Source organism: Rhipicephalus microplus, unplaced genomic scaffold (genome assembly GCF_043290135.1).
Source record: "Rhipicephalus microplus isolate Deutch F79 unplaced genomic scaffold, USDA_Rmic scaffold_21, whole genome shotgun sequence".
In the NCBI taxonomy this organism is placed as follows: Eukaryota; Metazoa; Arthropoda; class Arachnida; order Ixodida; family Ixodidae; genus Rhipicephalus; species Rhipicephalus microplus.
Genome location: NW_027464594.1, coordinates 2,758,218 through 2,783,563, shown reverse-complemented (window position 1 = coordinate 2,783,563; position 25,346 = coordinate 2,758,218). Strand labels below are relative to the sequence as shown.

The window sequence follows — 25,346 nt, the reverse complement described above, 5'->3', positions numbered from 1 at the left end:
GGCCTTCCACGACCCTGCAGACGCCGCCGCAGTTACAAAAGGGTCCAACGTCGGCGGCAACGTTCGAAGAAAAGCACCCCATTCTGCACTTCTCGGCTCTCTTTCATGCACCTGCCGTTCCCACGGTCAGTAGGGAGTGCAGCGCCCGTTAATTGCCGTGACGCAGGGTCACCAAAAATGGCCGTCATTGACACTGTGCAATTGTCTTTTTGTCTGCCCTAACGATAACTGAAACGGCATCGAACGGCCAACCCCATCCGCAGCGCCCTCCAATATTGCTCATGATTTAGCGCTCAAAGTTCTGCGATTGTCAATTAAAAACCGATTATTGCGCATATCTGAGGCGCTACAACAATGCTTCGATGTTTTGTATGTCTGCCTTTAATACTAGAAGAGGCACATACAAGTAACTCTAAGGAATGTAGCGTTTAATAGTGGTGCGCTGACAGTGCAATGCGATGCTCAAAAAGGTGTTTCAAACGCTTTGCTACGACGTCACGGTGGTGGCACCTGCCCGTCTCTTTGCGTTTTACACCTTAATTATCACCTCCGTTTCTGGCGCGCATCTTTCTCCGCGGGCTGCACGCCTTCTTTTTCGAAGATAACTGGCAGTTGGCACTTCTGTCTATCGTGCTTCGATGTGCTCGTTTGCCTTCGCTACATGCTCGAGGCACTCTAATGCAGCACCTGCATAATACCATTCACCGTTTTTCTTGCGCAGAACATCAGATAAACGTTTTGTTTACTTTCTCTCGACGCAAGACTATCGTCTTTCGACGACATTAGCGATGTGACATGCCGATTTGGAACCCTTTTTTTTTACTTTGAGGGACGATGTTGAGCTGCTAGCGGAAGTCGAAACGAACGATCCGTTTAGGCATCCGGAGCAGTAGAATGCGATTGATTGATTGATTTGTGGGGTTTAACGTCCCAAAACCACCATACGATTATGAGAGACGCCGTAGTGGAGGGCTCCGGAAATTTTGACCGCCTGGGGTTCTTTAACGTGCACCCAAATCTGAGCACACGGGCCTACGACATTTCCGCCTCCATCGGAAACGCAGCTGCCGCAGCCGGGATTGGAACCCGCGACCTGCGGGTCAGCAGCCGAGTACCTTAGCCACTAGACCACCACGGCGGGGCAGTAGAAAGAGATTGCTTGGTGCCTCAAGGAAGTACTGAAAGAACAATTTACAGCGCACTGTGTGCGTGAGCACTTGGACCTGTCGCTGTTTTATTTCTGATAACATACGTCTTGTTGAACCAAACGTATCTCGGTACAGTCAATACGGTGACCTAGAGGTGTCGTTGAGCGCTTTGCATGCAGCGTCCGCAACGTATCGTGCCGCGTACGTAGGCTCGTTACGTGTGCCCAGCTAGAATTGTCTATACTCCGGGTGCACGCCCACGAAAGGAAGCGGAGCAGTGTTCATCTTGAAATCGGACCCATTTTTGCGGCGTGTAGCAGTGCACATTTTGGCAGACGTGATTGCAAACGCCCCTTGTACGCATTGCACTTGTAAGCTCAAATTGTCAAACCTGGCGAGTGGCCCTTTAAATCAGTAGCAAGTCCGCCACGATGGCAGAGCGATTCTTGTCATGAAGGTCGCGGAGACGAAGCACCGCCATTACTTTCGGGTGTGCAGTCAAGCAACGCTACTTGTCACGACCGCAAATCCCAGCGGCGGGTCGAAAGTAGCAAATATATCTAAGACATCGAATTCTTCTTTTTGATTTGTACAGTGGGCCTCGCCCAAACGGGCAAGGCCTCACAAAAATTTGCCCATAGGCTCATTTAGTTGTCCTTCCCCACGGCAATCTTTAGTAAAAGGCGAAAGATTGATTCGACTAGCTGAGGAAGGACCTGAGCAATGATTAACCCCAGGTCCATATTCCGGGGTGTTGAAAAATGGCTAGAGCACTTGGCCAAGTTTGTGTAGAGGCTTTTTGTGGGTTTCTGGCTTTTATTGTTAATATATATGTATTATCATAGAACTTTTCTACACAATTCAAATTCCTAACGTATATCTTTTAAATAACGGATGTCAAATATAGCCTTCTTTTTTTCAGTTTATGCTCCCATATTGACGAGAAATGCTTGCAGCCGTGTACACTTCCATCAAAGTTTGTTTGGAAGTGCCGGAGTAACGGCATGTGAGCACGCTTCTATTTCATACTTCGCGCGCTTCGTATTTCGTAGTGTTTAGGGGCTAAGATCCTTAAAGGGTGCCTGAAACGGTTTTTGAATACGAAGCATTTCTTAGCGAACTTCGGCGAATTTGAGCGTATCTATCTATCTATCTATCTATCTATCTATCTATCTATCTATCTATCTATCTATCTATCTATCTATCTATCTATCTATCTATCTATCTATCTATCTATCTATCTATCTATCTATCTATCTATCTATTTATCTATCTATCTATCTATCTATCTATCTATCTATCTATCTATCTATCTATCTATCTATCTATCTATCTATCTATCTATCTATCTATCTATCTATCTATCTATCTATCTATCTATCTATCTATCTATCTATCTATCTATCTATCTATCTATCTATCTATCTATCTATCTATCTATCTATCTATCTACAACTCTTAGCTCTCCTGACCGTTTCGATGATGGTATCAATACCAAACTAGGTATGGCATACCATGACTGTATGAAGAACATATTTGACTAGTGACAACATGAAAATCGTGACATTTATGCCTTAAATTTCATGATTTACATGTCATGGGCTTGCTGCTGTTGCGGTAGTTTCATTCACATGATATGCTGTAAAACTGGTATGGTATGACATAATTGCATGGCGAACACAAGCGAGTGACTCTAACATGAAAATCATGACATTCGTATAATGTAACAACACGACTACAGGCCACGTTCATAATGCTCTCGCGGCCGTTTCGCTAGCGTCGCATATACCAAATTTGATATTACGGTACAGAATGGATGACGAAAGTATGGTACTGGTGCAAACATGATAAACACGAGATGCGTGTGATGTAACAACATGACTACATGCTACGCTCGTGATGCACTCGCGGCCGTTTCGCCAGCTTCACATGTACCAAACTCAGTATTACGCGACGCGAATGGACGACATAGGTAAATGACACATCCAAACATGATAATCACGACATGCGCGTCATGTAACATGACTCCATGCCACAGTCATGATGCGCTCGCTGCCGTTTCGCTAGCTTCACATATAACAAATATTGTATTACGTGATGCCAATGGATGACGTAGGTATGCGACTGGCGCAAACATAATAATCATAATATGCGTGTCATGTGAGAACATGACTAATTGTCACAGTCAAGGCACCAATACATTTCGATGTGGTGTGCGTGCTCGCCGGCGTTCATTTCGTCGCGTCACGCCAGCGTTGTCACGCCTGGCGCTGGTCCTGGCATATACTCACAGTCGAGCGCCGTGCTGCGTTGTTTCAACGCATGCGCGTTTCAACGCGTCCGGTGTCGTTTCATCACGCAAAGAGGGACACGCAGTGTTGTCTGGGTAACGCATCGGCTGAAATACAGCAAGTCGCATTTTGCGCCGGTTGCAATCGGGCGCCTGCATGGTGTCAGACTATAAAGTGCTCGCGTTTTGCTATCGTAGCGTTGCTGTGCCCAGCGTTCGCGCGCGTCAACTTTACATTAGACTATATTTGGCCTTTCATGATGCGCCCGCGGCCGTTTTGCTAGCTCCACATATACCAAATTTGGTGTTACGCCACGTCAATGGATCACAAAATATATGACTGGCGCAAACATGATAATCCTGACATGCGTGCCTTGTAAGAACATGACAACATACCACGCTCATAGTGTGCTCGCGGCCGTTTCGCTAGCTCCACATATACTAAATTTGGTATCACGGGACAGACGACGAAGGTAAACGACACATCCAAACATGATAATCATGGCACGGAAGTCATGCGCGGCATTATTTACCTAAACCTCGTAACGTTGTGCTTGATTGAAAGTGACATATCAACCTCCCTCATTCGTGCTTTGCATATCATCGATTCCCACTGTACGTGGGATCTGCCAATTTTATGGGCGAAGCTCCTTATAGTGGCACCTGTTCATTTTTTTCTCTTTATTGCCTTTTTGACAACAGGTCAAGCTAATCTGACAATCACCATCACACGTGTTTCATGCGTGATAACGCATCAAAATAAGATATTACATCTTCAACACAGTCGGTAGTCTTATACACATCTCGCACTTTTATAACAGCTTTCACGAAACACTCATTAACGGATAGAACTCTTACATCACAGTGTCTGTACGATAGCATACCACGCTAAACCGAATGAAGACCAAGTAAAATTATAACATCCAAATTTTGCACAGAACTATCACAAGGCAAAAAACGAATTCCATATGGAGTAAGAGGTAATTTATTTAAAGTCCTCTGTTAAATGTCCTAAAAGAAAATAGCATTCTTACAATCAATAAACACATGTTCAATGGTCTCAGGTTTGTTACACAGGAGACAGTTGCTTCCCCATGGTACATATATCCCTCTCTTTTCAAGCCGCGTTTTTACTGGCAAGGTTCCCGTATGAAGTTTAAAAAAGAAGGTTTTAACATTGGGTGGTGTACACATGTTTTTCACTTGCTTTAGTACGTCATGTCCAAATGACTTTTTACAATTTGAACGGTAAAGGGGCACAAGAAAACATTCTGTAATAAGTATTTCATAAGACGCTTTCTTTTCACATTAGTTAGGTAATCTATTGAAAACCTTGCCCTTAAGAAGCGATATGAAAACTCAACTTCGCGCAAGAACGGTGACAAGCTGTGTCGTTCTACCCTGTCTGAAGATACAAAGAAGTCAAGCATATGGTGTAACAACAACGAGAATTTATTTGTACAGGTTTCGGAATTATTTACATCTATCTTCACCGACAATGATCTTCTTGTTGCTCTTGTTGCTTCGTGTTCCTGGGGCCACGATGCGCGCTATCTCGTCCTATCTTCTACGTGAACCATGCACTTGCCGCTTCATGCTACGCAAGGCCTATAACATCCTTATACAATGTTACAAGGAAGGGGTGAGCATAAGAAGGCGCGCAACACTGAATCGCGAGGAGGAAATGATGCTGTATACACTTCACACAAGTGCGCAGGCGCATTCTTATACAAGCCACACGAAAGGATTCCATTAAGCGGTGTTATTACATCTGCTTATGTCACTTCACAGGCATATTTGTCCTTGCGTGTTTTTCCAAGGGGGGGGAAGGCTATAATATGGGGTAATTGGGAGGTGGATCTTCCCCTCCTTAACAAAAAAGAATCTTGTATGCCAGCGGCGAAGAAATGCTTCCTCGCCGCTCGCCTCTAGCTCTTCCGCTAGCGAATTCCGCAAAAGTCTGCGGATTCGCGTTATTGCGGGGAATGCTGCACGCATCGGCGTTTTCCGAACCTCAGCCAGGCAACGCCGCTTCCATATTATGAACATGGTGCATACGATAACCAGTCGTGCGAATGCACCCTTGTTCCGGGCCAGTGCTGGGGGGGGGGGGGGGGGTCGGATCTTGAAGTCTCGCGCCACCAGCCGCCAGATGGGTATAGCTGCGGGGCACTCGTACAACGCGTGCTTCGATGTTTCAGTGGCCCGACAGTTGGGGCACTGGTCTGATGGTACCACTCCGAAGTTCTTTAATCGCTGCCGTGTTGGGAGGACGTCCCAGTTCAACTTCCACACGAAGTCCTGCACTTCTCTTGCGCAAAGGCGGCCTCTTTGTAACGTTTTCTTTTTCCATGCGCCGACTTTCATTCTCTCTTCTTCCGAGAGCTGGTTTTTTACTAGAGCCTCCGCAATGCTGACGGGCGGATCTTTGTCAATGTCGCACTCGGAGGCTTCCTTCTGTATCATGCGCATTGTTATTGCCACTGTTTTGTAGAACTGCGACGGTGTTTCCGCGAGTGGTCCCGTATGTCTCCCGGCGTCGAGAAACTCTGCGTTCGTACTCGCCCAGTATCGCAGGAGGTTCCTGCCGATGAATTCGCCAGCTTGGTGCAGGGTTCGTGTTGTCTTTAGGGCTAGAATTTTGCTCGTTACCGTGACGTGTGGTAAGGCGAGACCTCCTTCACTCATCGGTAAATAGAGCAGGTTGCGCCTAATCGGGGCAGGTTTTCCGTCCCACAATAGGTGCCCAATGATCTTATTCAGTTGGCTCGCTATTCGGGTTGGGATCACCACCAACCGGCTAACGTGGTTTGCGAAAGCGCATACGCTCAACTTGACTACCTGCGCCTTCTCCCGCAGGTTGAGCTCAAGGCTTTCGGCGCGGGTAGCTACCCGTTGAGCACGCTCCAGCGCTTGCTGCCAAGTCTTCTCTGTCACGCCGTTACAGCTGAAGTATATTCCGAGGACCTTCACCGTGTCTACCGTCTCAATATTCCCGAGTGCCTCTTAAGGGAAGGAACGAAAAATAAGCGCTTTGCTTTTCTCCGAGTTCAGCTCGGCGCCAGAGGCCTGGGCGTAACGGTGAAAGGCGCTCCGGAACTCGCGTAAGCCGCGCTCGTCTCTTAAAAAAAGAGACACATCGTCGGCGTACGCTAGCACCTTGAGCTCGTCGCTTCCGGTCAGTGGGAAGCCTCGGATGTTAGAGGCTGTGGTCAGGCTTGTCAGGAGCGGTTCGATCGAGAGGATAAACAGGGTAGGACCCAACGGGCAGCCCTGTCTTATACCACGAGTGTAGCTAAATGAAGGCGTGACCGCACCGTTCACAACCCCGTTGCTCGTCAAGTCCGAGTATAGAAGCTTGATGAGGTCGATGAAAGTCGTTGGTAAGCCGAACTCCTGCATAACCTGGAATAGGTACACATGTCTGACCTTGGCAAATGCTTTCGCTTGGTCTAGTGAAAGAAATACACCGGAAAGCATCTTCTGGGTCATGTACTCGAAAGCATCTCTCGTGACCGTTAGGTTCGCATAAATGGAGCGGCCGGGAACAGCACACGCCTGGCAAGGGGAGATTAACGTCGCCAAGAGTGGCTTCAATCTGTTGTTCAAGATGGCAGCAGTGATCTGATAATCGACATTAAGCATGGTTATCGGGCGCCACGATGCTGGGTCTTCTGGGGGTGAGCCCTCCTTGTACAACAGTACTATGCGGCTGGCACCAAAGGAGGCGGGTTTCTTCTTTTCAGTGAGAAAGGCATTCACTGTTTCCAGAAGGGCGTCGCTCAAGGAGTCGAAGAACGTGGCGTAAAAACCCGCCGTGAGCCCATCCGGTCCCGGGGCTGAATTCGGGGGCATGTTCCGTATAGCGCTGCTCAATTCTTCCATCGTTGCTTCACGGCATAGACTTGCGAGCTCCTCCTCTTCCGGGTGCCGGAGATTCTGGCAGAGGGCTTTAACCAGATGTAGTGGGGGACCGTCTCCTCGTGGTTCTCTTTCTTGAAAGCGGCCTGCAAAGTGGTTTTGGAAGATGCCTGCTATTTCTTGCGGGTCGGTAGCCATTAAACCGTCTGGGCGTTTCACCTCTGCCAGTTGCATACCACCATTTCCGTGCACTTCTCTTATGTCGTCGTAGAAGGGGTTCTCTTGACCTGTTGGCTGTGCCCGCCGGCTTGTCCTGCGTTGAAGCAGTTTAGCGCGGGTCTCTTCCAAAGCGGCGAGATAATCCCTTGTGCATGATGTCAGAAGCTCTGCCCTCCGTATAATTCGTATCCTGCAGAGGATTTCATTCATCTGCTGTGTCAGCCTCTTTTTCCTGTCTCTGCCCTCCTCCTGCAAGATGTCCTTCCACGAGCTCTTCAGCAGGTCCCAACTTTCCGGGTTTAAGGGGACAGCGGATTCTACTGACTCCTGCAGGCGGTCTTAGATTCGGGCGACGCAAACGTCGTCCTGCAGAAGGTTGGGATCGATCCGCCAGCCTAGGTCTCCCAGGCGTTGTCCGGGTGTTCCTCTCAACACCGTCACTAGCGGAGCATGATCCGATCTTTTTGCGAGGTCTATGGGGGGGGGGGGGGGGTCAACACTTCGCACCTAACTACTGAGGGAACCAAGTAGTCCGGGAGATAGATGCGATCAATTCGGCTTTGCGTGGTGCGTGAGGTCCTAGTTGGCACGAACCGATCATTGTGCATATGTACCCAAACGTCCGTTAGGTTGATATGTCTTAGGACGTTCACCAATTCCCTTGCGTGGTATGTTGACCCCCTCTGGCCGGGACCCTTCAAGTCTCGCTGCGCGTTGACGACGCAATTAAAGTCGCCGAGTAGTACGTGCGGAAGTGGTTTTAACACGAGCTGGTGTATCTCCGCAAAAAAAGCGTTCGTGTCGGACCTCGTGACCGGGGCATAAATATTGACGAATCGGATCTTTTTGCCGTTCACAAAAACGTCCAGCATCAGCATGCGCCCATTCGTTCCAAAATTGCAAAAGGATTTCTTCATGAAACGGTTGGAAATGAAGATAACGGCAACTCCGCAGGATTTGGAGCTGGTTAACGAAAAGAAGGCATCCACCTGGAATTTCCGACGGAAAATGGCCACGTCTAATGGGGTCCTGAAGTTCGTTTCTTGCACAAAAAGGATATCTATGGCTTGTGCCTGTGCGTAAATTAGTACATCCCTCTGTTTAGACTCGTCGCGAAAGCCGCGAACATTCCAGGTGGCGAACGTAAACATACACAAACAAAGCCGGGGCTCCGGCGAACGAAGGAGGTGGTGCGGAAAGGGAAGCAAAGTGAGCGCCGCTGATAGCGGAAAGGGTGCCGATTTACGCCATGACAGGCTTGGGCGCACTAGGCGTGCGCGGAAGGCAGTCTGGGGCGAACGGGCGACGCAGAAGCGAGCGTGCCCCAGGATGCATCGATGAAAACCACGTGGGAGAGGGGACGGAGCAAGACGGAAGCGAGCGTGGCCGGAGAAGTGTCAACAAACGACTCGCAGGAGAGGAGGGTGGCGTAGTGCCGTGCACGGTTGCGCAAGGCAAAGTGGAATCGGCTCGTAACGTCATTTTTATGTATGCCGCCGTCGGGCGTGAGCTTGTTTCCCTCTGGACGGAGCTTCCCAAGATTTTTTTTTTGTTTTTGCTTGTGGTGGTGCGTCACTGTCGCTGCTTGCTGGTTTAGTCTTGGGGCGCTGGGAGTCACAGAGTCTAGCTGGGAGCTGCGCAGCCGGCGAGGGCGTGGAGCAGCGCATACAGGGAACTTAAAGGCGGCAGGTTTGGCTAAAGACGAAGAGCAGACGACACCATCAGTGTGAGCTGCGTCGCAGCAAAAAAAAGAAACAGAATAAAGGGAGCCAGAAGGAATGTAACAAACTAAGCGGGAGCAGACAACGCGAGCGGCGTCGCCGCAAAACACAGAGGAAAGCGAGGTGGAACCACCAGTGAAATGGAAAAAAACCACGCCCGGCACAGAGGGCGCGAACAGCGTCTGCTCACTCCAGGCGCAAAGGGACGGCGCGTCCGAGGCGCGTAAGCAACCCCCCCCTTGCCCCGGTGCCGCACGGCGCCGATACGCCAGCGGCCTACTCGCCTGCTTCACCGCCATCCGCGGGGGCGTCCCCCTTGGTAACGGCGTTCTTACCCAACCTCGGGGTCTTCGCCTTCGGCGGGGCGTCGCTGTCGCTGCTGCTTACGTCAAGCCCGGTCCGCCGCTGCCTCGCCTCACGAGTGGGGAAACCCTCACGGGAGTCGCGCTGCGGCTCGTCTCCCTGACGACGACGCGAGCGAGACCTCGGCTCGCGGCCCGTGTCACAACTTGAGGCCCGCGCGCCCGAATCGCGACCAGCCCCGTCCCCGCGGCGACGACGCGAGCGCGAGCGAGATCTCCGCTCGCGGCCAGACGCCGGGTGAACCACGGGCGGGTCCGGTCGCCGGCCCTTGTGGGGCACAACCCGCTCGGGGGAAGGGTCTGACGACGCGTGGTCGTCGACTTCAGGCAGGGCGTAGTGCGCGCGGCTCACGATGGGCCTGTCATCCGGGGCCGTGGCTTGCAGAAGCCCTCCCAAATCCTGTGCCATGACAGGGGCCAGCACGTTGGCCGGGGCGTTGGAGACGGGGTGGCTTGTCTCCTCTTGCTCAGGAGGCGCCGGGGACGCGTCTTCTAAGGTAGCAAAAGGCGGCCAGTCCTCGGCGCCCGATGGGCTTGCGGGTGTCGTAAGGGACGCCGATCGCGTCGGGCCAGTCTCGGTATCGGTTGTATCTGCGCCAGAAGACGCCGACGCCGAAGCAATGGAGGCAGACGCTCCGCGCGTCTCTTCCTTGACACATGAAGACGCCGCACTGCTGCCTGAGCTCGAGTCTGATTCCCCGTCGCTACGCCAAGAGAGGGGGCCCTTTGCGGTCGTCCGGGGCGCGGTCTTAGGCATGAGGACCTGAAGGCGTGAAGAGGACTCACCCGACCTCGGCGAAGGGGCGCCGGATGACTGGCTAGGTGCTTCGTTGGTGACTGTCAGCACTGTTGAACCGCGGGCAGCGGCCGCGTAGGAACGCCTGCGGAAACACTCGCGCGTCCCATGACGGCCCCCGCAACGTCTGCACTCGGCTGTGCAGCCCTCTTTGGCAGACGTGATTGCGAACGCCCCATGTACGCATTGCGCTTGTCAGCTCAAATTGTCAAACCTGGCGAGTGGCTTTTTAAATCAGTAGCAAGTCCGCCACAATGGTAGAGCGACTCCGGTCATGAAAGTCGCGGAAACGAAGCGCCGTCATTGCCTTCGGGTGTGCAGTCAAGCAACGCAACTTGTCACGACCGCAAAACCGAGCGGCGGGTCGAAGGTAGCAGATGTATCGAATTCTTCTTTTCGATTTGTACAGTAGGCCTCGCCCAAACGGGCAAGGCCTCGCAAAAACTTGACTATAGGCTCATTTAGTTGTCCTTCCCCACGGCAATCTTTAGTAAAAGGCGAAAGCTGAGGAAAGGCCTGAGCAATGATTTAATCGAGGTCCACATTCAGGGGTGTTGAAAAATGGCTAGAGTACTTGGACAAGTTTATATAGAGGCTTTTTGTAGGTTTTCGGCTTTCAATGTTAATACATATGTGTTATCATAGAACTTTTCTACACGATTCACATTTTTACGTATACCTTTTAAATAACGGATGTCAAATATTGCCATCTTGATTTCAGTTTATGCTCCTATACTGACGAGAAATGCTTGCAGCCGTGTACACTTCCATCAAAGTTTGTTTGGAAGTGTCGGAGTAACGGCATGTGAGCACGCTTCTATTTCATACTTCGCGCGCTTCGTATTTCGTAGTTTTTAGGGGCTAAGCTCTTTAAAGGGTGCCTGAAACGGTTTTTGAATACGAAGCATTTCTTAGCGAACTTGTTGAGCGTATCTATCTATCTATCTATCTATCTATCTATCTATCTATCTATCTATCTATCTATCTATCTATCTATCTATCTATCTATCTATCTATCTATCTATCTATCTATCTATCTATCTATCTATCTATCTATCTATCTATCTATCTATCTATCTAGCCGCCTGCGACTTTTAGCTCTCTTGGCCGTTTCGGTGATGGTATCAATTTCAAACTTGGTATGGCATAACATGACTGTATGAAGAACATATTTGACTAGTGATAACATGAAAATCGTGACATTTATGCCTTAAATTTTATGACTTACATGTCATGGGCTTGCTGCTCTTGCGGTAGTTTCATTCACATGATATGCTGTAAAACTGGTATGGTATGACATAATTGCATGGCGAACACAAGCGACAGACTCTAACATGAAAATCATGACATTCGTATAATGTAACAACACGACTACAGGCCACGTTCATAATGCGCTCGCGGCCGTTTCACTAGCGTCGCATATACCAAACTTGATATTACGGTACGTGAATGGATGACGAAGGTATGTGATTGGTGCAAACTTGATAATAATGAGATGCGTGTCATGTAACAACATGACTAATTGTAACACTCATGATGCACTCGCGGAATTTTCGTTAGCTTCACTTACACCAACTTTGGTATTACGTGACGTAAATAGATGACGAAAGTATGGTACTGGTGCAAACATGATAAACATGAGATGCGTGTGATGTAACAACATGACTACATGCTATGCTCATGATGCAGTCGCGGCCGTTTCACCAGCTTCACATCTACCGAACTCGGTATTACGCGACGAGAATGGACGACATAGGTAAATGACACATCCAAACATGATAATCACGACATGCGCGTCATGTAACATGACTCCATGCCACAGTCATGATGCGCTCGCTGCCGTTTCACTCGCTTCACATGTAACAAGTATTGTATTACGTGACGACAATGGATGACGAAGATATGCGACTGGCGCAATCATGATAATCATGATATGCGTGTCATGTGATAACATGACTACATGTCAAGGCACCAATACATTCCGATGTGGTGTGCGTGCTCGCCGGCGTTCATTTCGTCGCGTCACGCCAGCGTTGCCACGCCTGGCGCTGGTCCTGGCATATACTCACAGTCGAACGCCGCGCTGCGTTGTTTCGACGCATGCGCGTTTCAACGTGTTCGGCGTCGTTTCGTTACGCAAAGAGGGAGACGCAGTGTTGTCTGGGTAACGCATCGGCTGAAATACAGCAAGTCGCATTTTGCGCCGGTTGCAATCGGGCCGTACCGACGGATGCTGGTCGCGCCTGCATGGTGTCAGACTATAAAGTGCTCGCGTTTCGCTATCGTAGCGTTGCTGTGCCCAGCGTTCGCGCGCGTTAACTCTACATTAGACTATATTGGGCCTTTCTTGATGCGCTCGCGGCCGTTTTGCTAGCTCCACATATACCAAATTTGGTGTTACGCCACGTCAATGGATCACAAAATATATGACTGGCGCAAACATGATAATCCTGACACGCGTGCCTTGTAAGAACATGACAACATACCACGCTCATAGTGTGCTCGCGGCCGTTTCGCTTGCTCCACATATACTAAATTTGGTATCACGGGACAGACGACGAAGGTAAACGACACATCCAAACATGATAATCATGGCACGGAAGTCATGCGCGGCATTATTTACCTAAACCTCGTAACGTTGTGCTGGATTGAAAGTGACATATCAACCTTCCTCATTCGTGCTTTGCATATCATCGATTCCCACTGTACGTGGGATCTGCCAATTTTATGGGCGAAGCTCCTTATAGTGGCACCCGTTCAATTTTTTCTCTTTATTGCCTTTTTGACTACAGGTCAAGCTAATCTGACAATCACCATCGCACGTGTTTCATGTGTGATAACGCATCAAACAAAGATATTACATCTTCAACACAGTCGGTAGTCTTATACACATCTCGCACTTTTATAACAGCTTTCATGAAACACTCATTAACGGATAGAACTCTTACATCACAGTGTCTGTACGATAGCATACTACGCCAAACCGAATGAAGACCAAGTAAAATTATAAGATCCAAATTTTGCACAGAACTATCACAAGGCAAAAAACGAATTCCATATGGAGTAAGAGGTAAATTTTTTTTAAAGTCCTCTGTTAAATGTCCGAAAAGAAAATAGCATTCTTACAATCAATAGACACATGTTCAATGGTGTTGGGACTCCGGGTCCTGCCGGTCTCGTTTTCGGTAGCTGGCCCCGTCGCAGGATCCATCGTCCGACAATTCAGCGAGAAGAAGCGCCCGAACGAACAACAGAGATTTATTTACAGGTGGAGAAGTGGTCAACTGACCCAAAGAGAGAAGAGTGCATGTGATACAAAACGTCTTCGGCATTTTATAGCGCCACGTTGTTGACACTGGGCGCCTTGTCCGCATCGTCAGCCAATACGGTGTCGCCGGCACCTCGGCCACGAGGGAGGGGAAAACACCTCTCACAACACAAGGAGTGGCACAACCCAACACGAGGTCCATATATGGTCCCGGCGCCCCAAAATGTTACCAAATATGGTCACGAACGCACAGCAGACCCCGTAGCTCTCCCGGCGAGGAGGAACCCGAATGGGGAGGTGGGGGTGGACGACACCGTCAGGTCCAGAACCGGTTCTCCCCCAAACTCTCCCTGCTTGGCTCCCCAGGGCCGGTCGTAACAGTCTCTCGCGCGGGGGGGTGAAGATCTCGATGGGCTGAGGTTTGCAGCCACTGTCCGGAGAGATCAGCGCCGGCAGTCGGTTTGGTGACGACCGTCTTTGATGAAGTAGAGGGCAACACCTGCTTCATTGAGGGCTCAACAGACGTCACATACGCACATGAAAACACAACTACTCAGCCGGTGAGCGCCGGACAATTCCGCCAAACTCCACCAGGCAATTTTCCCCTTTAACTGATATTAAAGGAAATACACAATTTATTCAAAATGTTACTCACAGTTTAAGGTGACACAAAACAACAACACTGGAAGCACACCGAACCCGAAACCCTGGATAGCCGTGTCTTTAACGTTTTCAAACAAGTACACCTAAAAGAGTAAAAAAAAAAACAATCACTAGCTCTTGTCTAGGTCAGGAAAAAAAATGCCAGAGTTCTCGAGACATCCTCTCGCGTCAGGGGCATCGACTTAAGCCATCAGCGTTGCGATGGAGTACACCCCTTTTGTAGCGTATTTCAAACGTATATTGTTGCAAAACGAGGCTCCAACGCAGCAGGCGGCCGTTCTTAGAGGACATGGTCTGTAGCCAGGTGAGAGGACAGTGGTCCACTTCCACAATGAACTTGCTTCCGGCAATATAACAAGCCAGTTTCTGGACTGCCCAAACCAAGCACGCACATTCCTTTTCGCTAGCGCTGTAAACCTGCTCGCGAAGGGTGAGTTTCCGGCCAACATAGAGGACGGGATGCTCTTGATCCCCCTCATCCCTTTGACTAAGAACTGCCCCCATGCCTCTATCACTAGCGTCGCATTGGACTATGAAAGGCCTCGAGTAGTCCGGTGAACTAAGCACAGGTTGGCTCTTAACACTCGCTCCATCACGGAGTGAAGCTTTTCTATCGAGTTCGACTGCGGATGGTAGACTGAACTATGCAATAATTTCACGCCACACCACTCTAGAAAGGTTGTCGTTAAGGCACTCGTGAAAATGGTGCCCTGGTCTGATTGTATCTCGGCAGGAAAGCCTACCCGGGCAAACACGGACAGAAGTGCGTTCACTACTTCGACGGAACTTAGCTCTTTTAGCGGGACCGCCTCTGGAAATTTAGTAGCTGGGCAAATTAAGGTCAGGATGTGACGGTAGCCTGAAGTTGTCTTGGGCAAAGGACCTACTGTGTCAATTACCAACCGACGAAAGGGCTCAGTGATTACGGGTACCAGCTTCATTGGAAATTTCGCCTTATCTCCCGGCTTACCCACTCGCTGACACACATCGCAAGATTTTACAAACCTCTCTACATCTTTAAAGCATCCAGGCCAGTAGTATTCCTGTAAAAGACGATTTTTCGTCTTCTTTACGCCTAAGTGGCCTGACCATGATTCTCCATGCACCAAACTAAGCAAATCCTGACAATACGCCTGAGGTACGACTACCTGGTCAAACTCTACTCCTCGCCTATCTAGATATTTTCGATAGAGTATGCCGCTCCTCTCTTGGAATCTCACATTTCGTTTGGCGATTCCCTCTTTCGAACTGTCCTGGAATTGCTTAAGCGTCGGGTCTCCCTTTTGTTCGGTTATTAATGAAGCGGGACTCACCTGCAGCAGCCGACTGAAATTATCCGAAGTTGGCATGACACACAACTCTTTTGTATTTCCTGGTACCTGGAATGTGTCACCCTCTGTGCTATCCTCTGTACTACCAGGAATCGGCTTGGGAGCAACGGCATTTTCTATTTGCTCGGTCAACGAGGCGTAATTGACCCCTTCCAATTCGGGAGGAGGTCAACGTCGCCTTTAGGAATGGTTGCCTCCGCGACTACGGCTTCTGCAGCCTGTTCTCGCACAAGTCGATTTGTTACCGTGGTGTCCAACTCGCAACCAGGCCCGTTGTCGATTTGAGGCTTGTTTGCCTCAGTGAATGATGCTCTCGCAGCTAGCGCACGTGCCTTCGATCTAGTCAGTGCCTGCACTATGCCTTCTCCCACCGTTAGACCTTTCTCCTTCAGCATTTGATCTGACTTATTTGAAAATAAGTAAGGATACTGAGGGGGTAGATATGGCGATACCGCGGCTTCCGTTTCCAACGTACCAAATGCGCCTTTAAGGACAACTTTAGCTACGGGGAGGCACTGACTGTTTGCTTCTACGGCTTGTCTAATCCAGGCACAGTCTCCTGAATACTGTCCGGACTGAACAAAAGACGGATGAACTACGTCCATAGTGGCTGCGGAGTCTCTAAAAACCCGACACTGCTTGCCGTTCACGGTAAGGTCGTACATATAGGGCTCTAACAACTTCATGTTCTCGTCGGCTTCATTTATAGATAAAAAGGCTACCTTTTCTTTCGGGCAGTCTTTCGCGAAGTGCCCTGTTTCGTGGCAATTGAAACAAGCAGCCGGTTTTCTCGCCTCAAATTTCCTTTTGCTTGCCTCTGCCGACGCCCCATGGTTAGATGAATTGTTTTCCTCACCCTTTTGTGCGAGACTCGTTGGTTGTTTTCTAAACGGCGCCTTATTCGGCCGTAGGAATTTTTCCCTTTTTGGCTCGCTGCTTGCCCCGAGGGCGCGGTGCGTAACGAATTCTTCAGCGAGCTCTGCGGCTTTTGTTACGGTGTTCACGTCCGGTCTATCCTGCACCCAGAACCTCACCTTTTCTGGTAACCTTTGATAGAATTGTTCCAGACCGATACACTCGAGCACCTTGTCATGATTCCCATACGCCTTTGCCTCTTTCAGCCACTCCCCCATGTTGGCCATTAACTTGTAAGCATCCGGGTATGAATCATTGCTCTCTTTTACGGCGTTGCGAAATTTTTGTCTGAAACCTTCCGCTGACAACCTGTATTTCTTGAGAAGGCTCGACTTTACCTCACTCTACTCGTCCGCCTCCTCTTTCGTGAGGCGCGCGATTACTTCTGAAGCCTCCCCCGGAAGTAGGGACAACAAGCGTTGAGGCCACGTATCCTGGCTGAAACCTTGCCTTTCACAAGTTCTCTCAAAGTTGACGAGAAACAGCCCAATGTCCTCCCCTAGCTTGTACGATCTCATTAGGTCCGTCATTTTGAACCTGGCCCGCTCTGCGGTACCGGATGCCTCGCTGCCTCCTGTTCTACTATTATGGCTAATCTCTAGCTCGAGGCGCTGTATTTCAAGCTCGTGCTTTCGCATCTTATCTGCCTCGGCTTCTGCCGCTTTCCTTTCGGCCTCCGCCGCCTTTGCTTCGGCCTCGGCCGCGGCCGCCTTTCTTTCGGCCTCTGCCGCTTGCCTCTCCTGAATCTCCTCGACACATTCTGACAGCTCGTCATCCTCCGCCCCCAATGCGAGAATCGCCTCTTTCAGCTCTGGCTTTCTTTGAGAGTCCGACACCTCCAGATTCAACTCCCTTGCAACAACATGGACTTTCGCAGGGATTTCAGATTCATGGCTGCCTCCAGTACCGCTGTCTCTGTTCCACGAAGATTCCTGTCCTGCAACTAATTAACCTTGACGGCAACGACAGCTCTAGATACCTGCCTTGCCTCAAGTTTTCCGTTAACTTAGTCTACAAATAAAGCTTCAAAAGCTCTTACACGGAATCCTGCCCTGTCACTGTTAACCTTGACGCCACTGACAGAAAGAGCTTAACCAAGCTATCACACAATTTCTGCCTGAAGCAAGTTACCTGTTAACCCAATGACCAAGACAGCCCCTCTCTACCAGCTTTTACTTAACACATAGAGTAAATGCCTGGTAAAATTTAACAGAGAAAGCCGGCACTCACCCAGTTCGCAGTCATGTCTCCGGCGTCGTGCCTCTCAGAAGTGCCGTTCGATTCCCTCTGGAAGTCGACGAGCTCGTGTCCTCCTTCTCCTGTCGTCCCGTTGTTGAACTTCGGGCTCACTCCGTCCAGTGGTCGCTTTCGGGGTTATCAGCATCCCGCCGCTGCCATCCAGTTGTTGGGACTCCGGGTCCTGCCGGTCTCGTTTTCGGTAGCTGGCCCCGTCGCAGGATCTATCGTCCGACAATTCAGCGAGAAGAAGCGCCCGAACGAACAACAGAGATTTATTTACATGTGGAGAAGTGGTCAACTGACCCAAAGAGAGAAGAGTGCGTGTGATACAAAACGTCTTCGGCATTTTATAGCGCCACGTTGTTGACACTGGGCGCCTTGTCCGCATCGTCAGCCAATACGGTGTCGCCGGCACCTCGGCCACGAGGGAGGGGAAAACACCTCTCACAACACAAGGAGTGGCACAACCCAACACGAGGTCCATATATGGTCCCGGCGCCCCAAAATGTTACCAAATATGGTCACGAACGCACAGCAGACCCCGTAGCTCTCCCGGCGAGGAGGAACCCGAATGGGGAGGTGGGGGTGGACGACACCGTCAGGTAAAGAACCGGTTCTCCCCCAAACTCTCCCTGCTTGGCTCCCCAGGGCCGGTCGTAACAATGGTCTCAGGTTTTTACACAGGAGACAGTTGCTTCCCCATGGTACATATATCCTTGTCTTTTCAAGCCACGTTTTTACTCGCAAGGTTCCCGTATGAAGTTTAAAAAAGAAGGTTTTAACATTGAGTGGTGTACACATGTTTTTCACTCGCTTTAGTACGTCATGTCCAAATGATTTTTCACAATTTGAACGGTAAAGGGGCACAAGAAAACATTCTGTAATAAGTATTTCATAAGACGCTTTCTTTTCACATTAGTTAGGTAATCTATCGAAAACGATGCCCTTAAGAAGCTGTAGCGCCCTCGTTCGGGTGGCGCGCAAACCGGAGAGCGCGCGATGGCGACAGAAGAAAATAAAGAAGGCGCTAGGCTGTGGCACGTGAAGCCACGGCTCACGTTCCGGGGCTGGCATCGGTTATCGTTCAGGCGTGTCTCTCTTTCGCTCCTGTGGCATAAGCCTACAAGTGGTGACCCGGACGAAGACAATGACTGACTCGAATGCACCCTTAACCGAACAAGCCTCACGTCCGCAGGACGTCTCGGCCGTGCAACTGCGTCTCATATCTTTCTGGCCCCAGGACCCGCATGTTTGGTTTCATCAGGTCGAGGCGCAATTCTCCCTGTACCGCATCGCCTCGGAAACGACACGCTACTACCACGTAGCCTCCGTCATTCCTCCTGGCGTTGCCAGCGAGCTCTCCGACGTCCTCTCCAACCCCTCGGACACTACGCCATATCAGCACATTAAAACCAAGGTGCTGGAACGATTCATGCCTTCGGAACGCGTCCGCCTACAGCAGCTCCTTGCAGAGGGGGACCTAGGCGACAGGCGCCCCTCCCAACTACTGCGCCGAATGCGACAGCTTTTTGGGAAACCCGACGTCTCTGCCCACTCAGCGTTGCTTCGCGAGCTCTTCCTTCAACGCCTTTCTCAGCCAATCCGCCTCGTCCTCGCGGCGGCCGGCGACGTCAATCTCGACCGCCTGGCGGAGCTCGCCGATCAGGTTCATGAAGCGACCTCCCCATCTGTCAACGCTGTCTTACCACCAGCAGACACAGCGATTTCGCGCCTTGAGGCCCGCATCGACAAACTCGCCGCCTCCATTGCCGCACTCCGGAGCCCCCTGCAGGAGACTCGTTCGCCTCGTTCCGGTCGTCGAGCTCTTCCACGCACACGAGATGCTCGGAGTCCCAGCCCTCCACCCCTCTGCTGGTACCACCGGCGTTTCCGACACCGAGCCACGAAGTGTACACCCCCATGTTCGTGGCAGGGAAACGCCTGCCGGGATCACTGACGGCGGCGTGTGATCTTCCTTCTCGTCCCAGCCGCCTTTTCATGGTCACGGACCAGCTATCGGGCGCCAGGTTCCTTATAGATACGGGCGCGGAAATTAGCGTTGTGCCCCCGACTAAGGCTGATCGTTCAAAGTCACAGGGGCAAGTGCTTCGTGCTGCCAACGCCTCGTCTATAGCAACGTATGGGCTCCGATCTCTCACCCTCGACATCGGCCTTCGCTGCATTTTCCGGTGGGTTTTCGTCATCGCAGACGTGGTTCAACCGATCATCGGCTCGCACTTCCTCTCATACTTCGATTTGGACGTCAGCGTGTGGCGGCGTCGCCTCATAGATGGTAAGACTCGTCTCTCCATCTCGGGAGTCCTGTCCGACATCGCTCCAATGACCATCCGCATGCTGATACCTTCCTCACCATTCAAAAAAATCTTGGCGAGTTCACCAGAGTTAACTAAACCGTGCAACCTCACTCAGCCGCCTAAGCATACGGTGACACACCACATCGTCACCCGGGGTCCACCGGCAGCCGCTCGACCACGCCGCCTGTTCGGAGACCGCCTAGCTATTGCTAAACGGGAGTTTGACCACATGCTGCAGCTCGGCATTATCCGCCCGTCGTCAAGCGCTTGGGCTTCCCCGCTGCATTTGGCGCCAAAGCGTGATCCTGGTGACTGGCGTCTTTGTGGGGACTATCGTGCGTTGAACGCCAAGACTGTCCACGGCAGCTATCCTCTACCTCACATCCAGGATTTTACATCGCGCCTCGACGGCTGCACAATTTTCAGCAAAGTGGACCTTGTTAAGGCGTACCACCAGATTCCTCTCGAGCCCGCCGACATACCTAAGACCGCCATCACGACGCCCTTTGGGTTGTTTGAATACGTGCGGATGCCTTTTGGACTCTGCTATGCGGCTCAAACTTTCCAGCGGTGCATTTCTGAGGTCACACGGGGTCTTCCTACTGTGTTTGCGTACCTTGACGATGTCCTCATCGCCAGCCGCACACCTGAAGATCATGAGCACCATCTACGCGCTCTGTTCCAACGTCTTCAGCAGTACGGCCTCGTTGTGAACGCGTCTAAGTGTACTTTCGGCGCATCGTGAGCTCGAGTTCTTGGGCCATCACATATCATCCAAAGGAATACGCCCTTTCCGGTCCCACGTTAAAGCAATTCAGGATTATCCTCAGCCTACAACACTGCGCCAATTACGCCAATTCCTGGGGCTTGTGAATTTTTCCAGGCGCTTCATACCACACTGTGCCGAACTGCTACGACCGCTCACCGACCTCCTTCGGTCGACCGCCGGCCCGTCCTCCGCCATTCCTTGGTCGTCAGAGGCCCAGGCTGCCTTTGCTGCTGCTAAGCAAGCGGTCGCTAACACCGTGCTTCTCATTCATCCACGCAGCAACGTCCCTACTCGGTTGATGGTGGACGCATCCAGCGTGGCCGTTGGAGCCGTCTTACAGCAGTGCATTAACTCCGAGTGGAGACCCTTGTCGTTTTACTCTCGGAAGCTACTTCCTGCTGAGACCCGCTACAGCGTCTTTGGCCGGGAATCACTAGCCATCTACGCTGCAATACAGCACTTTCGGCATTTCCTGGAAGGATGCTCGTTTTACGTGCTGACTGACCATAAGCCACTGGCGTATGTTTTCCGCACTAACTCATCCAAGTACGTGCCCCGTGAATTCCGCCATCTGGCTTATATATCGGAGTTCACGACTGACATCCGCCACGTGAAAGGAGCTGACAACACCGCCGCAGATGCCCTTTCTCGTATAGCCGCGGTTGACTCTCCACCGCCAACCATCGATTGGGCCTCATTCTCCTCGGCACAGTAGGATGATAGAGAGCTTGCCACTTTTCGGGAGAACCCCCGTTCTCTCCGACTACGCCTGGTGCCTCATCCATTATCATCTGAGCACTTGTGGTGCGATGTCTCAGCTGACCTTCCCCGCCCGTTCGTTCCCGCTTCAATACGACGCACCGTTTTCCACTCCTTACACGACATCTGTCACCCTGGCATTCGGGCTACTCAACGTCTTCTCACCGAGCGCTATGTCTGGCCCGGAATCAACGGTGATGTGCGCGCTTGGACGGGCATGTGCCTGCCCTGCCAGATGACAAAGGTCTCCCGTCATACTAAGACGCCGCCCCAACCTTTCCTTCCACCCAGCCGTCGTTTCGACCATATTCATCTAGACATTGTGGGCCCTCTACCAGTGTCTCAGGGGTACCGTTATATAATGACCATGGTCAATCGCTTCACACGCTGGCCAGAGGCTGTTCCAGTTCAAGATATCACAGCCGAGACAGTTGCCCGCGTTTTCATTTCTACGTGGGTATCCCGTTTTGGCTGTCCTGGCACCGTGACAACAGACCGTGGACGTCAGTTTGAGTCCTCGCTGTTTACTTACCTTAATCGCATCCTCGGAGCCAGACATTGCCGTACCACGGCTCATCATCCCTGCGCCAACGGCATGGTGGAACGCCTTCACCGACAACTGAAGACCGCCTTGACTACCCGCCTCAATAGAGCCACCTGGGATGATGCCTTGCCACTGGTGCTCTTAGGTTTACGAGCTGTCATCCGGGCAGACCTGCAGTGCTCAACAGCAGAGCTGGTGTATGGCACTTCCCTACGGCTTCCGGGAGACTTCTTCACGTCAACGAAGCTACCAGACCAGCCACAGCAATTCCTACAACGCCTCCTCGACTGCGTTCAAGACCTCCGGCCCACTCCACCCAGACCTTCCGAACACAAGACCATATTCGCCCACCCTGATCTGGCCACTGCAACACATGTTTTCGTGCGCCACGACGCGGTCAGACCACCTTTGACACCAGCCTACGACGGACCATTCCGCGTTCTTCACCGCACCCCCAAAACTGCCACTCTACTTCAGAACGGCCGTGAAGAGACAGTTAGCTTGGACCGACTCAAGCCGGCGTACCTGGAGACTGCCCTAGAAAGCCTCTCACCTACGAGTGATCTTCCGTTGGAATACCACAAACGGCATGTCACATTCCGACTTCCAGTCTACACGGGGGGCCCTGTAGCGCCCTCGTTCGGGCGGCGCGCAAACTGGAGAGCGCGCGATGGCGACAGAAGAAAATAAAGAAGGCGCTAGGCCGTGGCACGTGAAGCCACGGCTCACGTTCCGGGGCTGGCATCGGTTATCGTTCAGGCGTGTCTCTCTTTCGCTCCTGTGGCATAAGCCTACAAAGCAATATGAAAACACAACTTCGCGCAAGAACGGTGACAAGCTGTGTCGTTCTACCCTGTCTGACGATACAAAGAAGTCAAGCATGTGGTGCAACAGCGTTGTTTTAAATAAACAACCGTTCGTCCCTCGTAGCCGTTGTAGTAGTGTGGAATGAGTATAACATTTTGGCCTCCAAGGTGAAGCTGGTGAGAGTTTTCTTCTGTGCATTGTTGAACAATAAAAAATAGTGCTCAATGTACATGCCAATGGTTGCTAACGGGGAACGAGAGACATGAGCATTCGGCTTTTAGTTAGTGCGCACGCTGCCATCCTCATTAGCAGCCATTGGCATGTACATTGAGCAATATCTGACAGGAAAAGGTTGGAACGTTACACTCGCTGGGCCTAACCTCCTTGGTTTTAGAAAGGCTTAGCGAGCGTTGAGCCGCAGTGCCATGAATACAGTGAACTAGTATATACCATAAACTCGAGGGGGTTAAAGGTGGGAAGTAGACCCGAAACGCAAGCCGTAAGAAAGTGCACATGTGCGTCTGCCACCTCTTGTTTAGTCCTTGGAATGTCCGCTGGATGGCGGTGCTTCTATATCGGAATATATGATAAAAAGATGCGAGATGGTGGTACTTCGAGTGTTGAATAGATGGACGAATGGACACACAGACAGATGCATGGATGGACGCATGAACGGACGCAGGGGCGGATGCATGGACGAACGCCGGGACACACGAATATACGCACCCGCGGACGGGCGGATGGACGCATGGACGGTCACACAGACGGAGAAATGGATGGACGTAAGCAAGAACGAATGAACAGACGAATGCTTCGCCCCACTCTCCATCATTCACTCCGTGGATATGCTGCTAATTTTTTTAGCTCTCCGGGCCGTTTCGATTACGGTATCAATAACAAACTTGGTATGGCATAACATGACTGTATGAAGAACATATTTCACTAGTCATAACATGAAAATTATGACATGGGTGTCATGAATGTCATCATTTCCATTTCGTGGTCCTGCAGCTCTTGCGGTGGTTTCGTTCGCATGGCATGTTGGAAAACTGGAATGGTATGACAAGATTGTGCGGCAAGCACAAGCGACAGACCCTAATATGAAAATCATGACATGCGTGTAATGTAACAACATGACTACATGCCAAGTTAATGATGCGCTCACGGGCGTTTCTCTAGCGTCTCATATACCAAATTTGATGTAACGGTACGTGAATGGATGACGAAGGTATGTGACTGATGCAAACATGATATTCATGAGATGCGTGACATGTAACAACATGACTACATGCCACGCTCATGATCCGCTGGCCACCGTTGCGCTAGCTTCAGTTATACCAAATTTGGTATTATGGTACGTGAATGGAAGACAAAGGTATGATACTGGTGCGAACATAATAAACATGCATGCGTGTCATGTAACAACGCGACTACTTGCCACACCCATGATGCGCTCGCGGCCGTTTCGCTAGCTTTACACACGCCCAATTTGGTATCACGTGACGACAATGGATGACGAAGGTATGCGACTGGTGCAAACATGATAATATGGAATGGGTTCCATGTCAGAACAGGACTACATGCCACAGTCAAGGCGCCAATACATTTCAACGTGACGCGGTGTGCGTGCTCACCGGCGTTCATTTCGTCGGGTCACGCTGACGTTGCCACGCCAGGCACCGGTCCTGCCATATACTCGCAGACACGTGCCGCGATGCATTACTTTGACGCATGCGCATTTCAGCACGTCCAACGTCCCTCCGTCACGAAAAGAGGGATATGGAGTGTTGTCTCGGTAACGCATGGGTGCAAAATGCAGCATGTCGCATTTCGCGCCGGTTGCCGTCAGGCCACGCCGACGGACGCTAGTCACGCCAGTTGCGCCAGCTGTCAGACTATGAAGTGCTCGCGTTTTGCTAACGTAGCGTCGCTTTGCACAGCGTGCGCGCGCATGAACGCTATATTGGTGTATATTGGGCCCTTCATGATGCGCTCGCGGCCGTTTTGGTAGCTTCACGTTTACCAATTTTGGCGTTACGTGACGTCAACGGATGGTGAAAGTATATGGCGTGTGCAAACATGATAATCGTGACACGCGTGTCATGTGAGAACATGACACCATACCGCGCTCATAGCGTGATCGCGGTCGGTTTGCTAACTCCTCTTATACTCAATTTGGGATCACGTGACGTGAATAGAGTACGAAGGTAAGGCACACATTCAAACATGATAATCATGATACGGAAGTTAGGTACGGCATCATTACCTCCATGTCGTGACGTTATGCTGACTTTAAAGGGACATCTAAACTTTCTTATTCGTGCTTCGCATATCAGCGA

General features: G+C 50.9%; 1 non-coding gene and 1 pseudogene across 1 annotated transcript; both read right to left on the bottom strand.

The window, feature by feature from the left end:
• Nucleotides 1-1,747: 1,747 nt before the first annotated feature.
• Nucleotides 1,748-1,872, bottom strand: LOC142785417 (U5 spliceosomal RNA). Its single transcript, XR_012888955.1, has one exon. It is a non-coding gene; the product is annotated as a U5 spliceosomal RNA (small nuclear RNA).
• Nucleotides 1,873-10,810: 8,938 nt separating this feature from the next.
• LOC119160209 (U5 spliceosomal RNA) lies at nt 10,811-10,921 on the bottom strand (annotated as a pseudogene).
• Between the last annotated feature and the right edge of the window lie 14,425 nt (nt 10,922-25,346).